Source organism: Pinus tabuliformis, chromosome 4_2, assembly GCF_031772625.1.
Source record: "Pinus tabuliformis cultivar Carrire ecotype Pingquan chromosome 4_2, CPIR1, whole genome shotgun sequence".
NCBI classification, from domain to species: Eukaryota; Viridiplantae; Streptophyta; class Pinopsida; order Pinales; family Pinaceae; genus Pinus; species Pinus tabuliformis.
Window position 1 is genome coordinate 562,613,085 of NC_142304.1, and position 4,424 is coordinate 562,617,508.

A 4,424-nucleotide genomic window follows, 5' to 3' on the forward strand; every position below is an offset into this window, starting at 1 on the left:
AGGAGTTGCATCCATCAGGAAGAAGAAACACAACTATAAATACTCAGAACGTTTAATCAAATCCCATGCTTCAGTATATGGAATTCACAACATTGCAAACTACAAAGATCCGTTCGATTTAAATCATTATTATTAAATTATAAAATAATTCAAAGTAAACACTCCAACCCTAGGTTTGTATATAAAATAAAATCTTAAGAGAATAATTTATCGTGCTTTTAAGCATCAATTTAAAAGTTTATTGTGTTTTTGCACATCAATTTAAAAGTGGCAACAAAAAGGTATTGAAAGTTATAACATAGAAGTAAAATATTAAAGATTTTCAATTAAGTATCTTATCCACACTAAGGATATGAAAGGTGTTTATATGATTCCTTGTTCCAGTGGGACCCCTATATTGGGGAGACTCGTCGCTCCATCAATCAAAGGATTAGCGAACACGCAGCGGACTTTAAGCATAGGAGAGCTAAGTCTTCCGCTTTAGCTGAACATGATGATAAAACCAATCATCTTTTTTGTAACACGCAGCGGACTTTAAGCATAGGAGAGCTAAGTCTTCCGCTTTAGCTGAACATGATGATAAAACCAATCATCATTTTTGTATTGAAGAGGCTAGTGTTATTGGTAAGGTTTCGCATTTCCATCATCGAAAGCGCTTGAGATTGAAAAGAGGCCAAGCAATCTCAATAGGGAGGATGGCTCGAAAATTAGTAGCTTTGGGTCCCATCATAGTTTTCCGCCCTCCTCTTTAGGGCGTCTTTATTATTATTTTTATTTATTTATTTTATTTTATTTTTATTTTTATTTTTATTATTTTTATTTATTTATTTATTATTCTTATTATTATTATTATTTTTGTTTTTTTTTTAATTAATTATTATTATTATTTTTTATTTTATTTTTTATTTTTTTTATTTTTTATTTTTTATTATTTTTTTTTTCTCATCATTATTTTTTCATTTAATTATTTATTTTTAAAGAGTTAATTTTTTCTTTTATAAGGTCCTTTGGGTCTAATTTTTCATATGAATTCTAATCAGCTTATTATTTTAATAATTCTCTCATTTCAATTATTTTTATATATGTAGAAGGTCCTTTATATAACCAATTCTCCATTTTAATTCTAATCTACTTATAATTTTTAACTAATTTTACTTTATTTTATCTAGATATTATAAAATCCTTTATGTAACTAATTTTCCATTTAATTATTAATTAACTTATAATCTTTGATAATACCTTTTTACTTTATTTAGGCATTTAATTTATTCATATATTATTTGGTCCTTTATTTAACTAAAATTCCTTTTAAATAATATTTAACTTATAATTTTTAATAATATTTTTTGAACTTAATACCCTTTAAAATTATTTTTTATATATATTCTAAGGGATTGGTCCTAAATATTAATAACATAACTTTGACCCCGGTCCTAGAGTCAAACTAGCCGTTGGTCAAGTTAGCCGTTGGAGGCTCTGCTCGGACTATTTAACTTGCTAAGCTTGATCTGGTTCTTCAACTTGTCGTGACAATGAACCACACTAGTTGGTTCGAAACTCGTCGACAAATGGTATTCCATGTGATTTTCACCGAAAAATCTCTCACAAACTTGATATGGATCACAAAAGCCTGAACTCTATGATTTTCAATTAATTTTTCACAATCTTAACGTTTAATAAACTATATTGGTTTTAGTAGATATTAATCATCATCATTATCATTTAGTTTCACATAAATTACTACCCAAAGTTAGATTTTATTTTTAAAAATAATCAATTTAAAACTATATTTTGATCCTCCAAGTAAAAAATCAGTTTAAAGTTAAAAAAACGATTATCTCATAGAAAATAATTTTTTATTAAAATAAATATTAAAATTATTTTAATTAAGGTTTATTTAAACCTTTTATATATATATATATATATATATATATATATATAAAGTGGAAGTAAGAGAAGTAAAGAAGAAAAATGAATTATTTAATCTAAGAATATAAAGGAGTTTTGAAGTATAAAATGGAAAATTCAAAAATGACATAATAGAGAATCTTCTATCATGCTTTTCCAATCTGGCATTGTAGACTAATTATATTAAAGGGAAATATCTAAGAAAAAACAATTAATTAGTAAACTAATTATTAATTCCATAATCAAATAGAGAACGAAAGGAAGATATTTATCATTATCTATTAATATATTAGTTCATCCATAAACTCAAAAATCAATTTAAAAAATTAATTTGTCCTTCCTTTAAATTAAATTTTCTAACTTAAAAACTTCATAATCATTAGATTATTATATATTTGAAATACAGCTCCTCGATACATCATTAATATCTTAGAATATCTATTTACCCATCCCTTGATGATGGACTCACTTGGTAGTCCGAAACGTTGGGTTCATAAAACTCTATAACAGGTCAGTCCTCCTCTATCAAAAATATTTCCTCACGTGTATGCATTCATTATTTAATAATCTCATTATATATCAATATCTACATATGTGTATTCAACACATTTCTTCACTATTTCATTTCAATATCTACATATTCACAATATTTTATCATTAGTTTATCTCAATATCTAATTATATTCTATATTATAGTTGAAGTAATTTTATAATTACATAATTTATATGCTCCAAATCATTTTATTATAAAGTAAATTATGGGAAAATAGTGAAATTTACCGATGCAATTTTATGAAATCTTTTGATATGGATAAAGAAAGAATGTTTTCAAGATAGGTACAAAAATATACAATAAGATAGCATGTAATAGTTGGTACAATGAAAAATACAAGTCATAAGAAAAGAAATTATTAAATGGCAATTGAAATGAGGAGATTCATAAAATGAGTGAATGCCAAAAATACCTTATGCATACTGGAAATAATTCTTCTTAAAAAAAATACAAATTAATTGGCATTGTAATTTTTCATCCTAAAAGAATGTGAATATAGTTACATTGACAAAGTTTATTGCTAGGGAAAAAATTAAAGATTAAATGATAACATATGTTTTCTAGCTTAATAAGAAAGAGATTAAGGAAAATTTCTCCTTTCTAACTAAATGTATAATAGGTTATTTTAGAAGGAAATTTAAAGAAGTGTTAAACATGTTGTTCAGAGAAAACGCTCTTTGTCTTTGTAAATTAGTTTTTGACTTACCAGACATTTGTTATTTAGAATTGGGCACTCGTTACCAATCATTTGAAACGGATCATTGTCTTATTCATAAATACACCTTTCCACTAATATCCCAAGTGTATGTGTAAGGTGTGAGTTACATTTTGTAGTATTCCCATTATGGTTAATCTTAATAGGCGTTAATTAACAAATGGCATGGTAAATTTTTAATGGAGCTTTGTAAAAAAATAATTTAAACATGGTTTAATCATGCAATTTAGATATACAGGGAAGTTGGTGGTGTGAATTCAATCCATTGATACTGGCATCTTTAAATTCAAACCGTCCGGTCAATTTTTTTATTAGTAAAATCATTAAAATGCCCAACTCCAATAGGAGGGATGCCTATCGGCATAATGAACTAGAAAAAACTAGGTCAACCAAGTGACCTAACAGAGCCGGGAATGTGTCATGGTTTAGATTTGTGTGCATTTTGCGTGAGATGTGTAAAGTTGCTTAATGGCTCTCACGATGATAGGAATAATCAGCAAGTATAATTTCATATGGATATGGAGCTGGCTCTAGGTTAATGGGATCAACCACCTATCGAGCGGGCTTCAAGACTAGATCTTCTACTAGATATATAACTCGCTTTAGAATTGTTTCTTGCTCTTGTAATGGATTGGGAACAAGGCAAAGGGAACTAGAATGGCCTGTGCTCCTGGGTTATTAGTCAACAAGCTAAACTGTCGGATCTTAAATTGGATCATATCATGCCTCTCTAGTTGTGACCTATAGTTCCTCTAGCTCGGAAACATAGGTTTCACTAGTGAAGCCCACAACATCTCTTCGCTAGGTTAATTAGGTCAAGATCGAGAACAACATAGCTCCCTATTTCAGTTATAAAGAAAAATTCCAGATAACCAGTCTTCAACAATTATGAATACTTGGATGTATATTTGGTCCCACTTATTGACCTAGTAGTATAACCAATTGACCCAGAAAAGTGAGTGAAGGCATCATCATAGGGGCCCACCATATGGATGGAGATACAGAGCCTGTTGGAGTCAATTCTTCAAATGCAGATTGAGCAGATCTAAGTTTATCACCATTATCAGAAGCAAGGGTGGGAACATAGCTTGTGACATCAGTTGTTTAGCCAATAGGAGCAAAAGAGATGGAGGTAGCGGTCACAGAGGAATCTACCCTTATTAATTAATTAATGGATCTACTCAATATGGTTATAAATCTGCTCCTTTAACCAGGAAAACTCTACCCACTTTTTGGATGGCTCTCAAA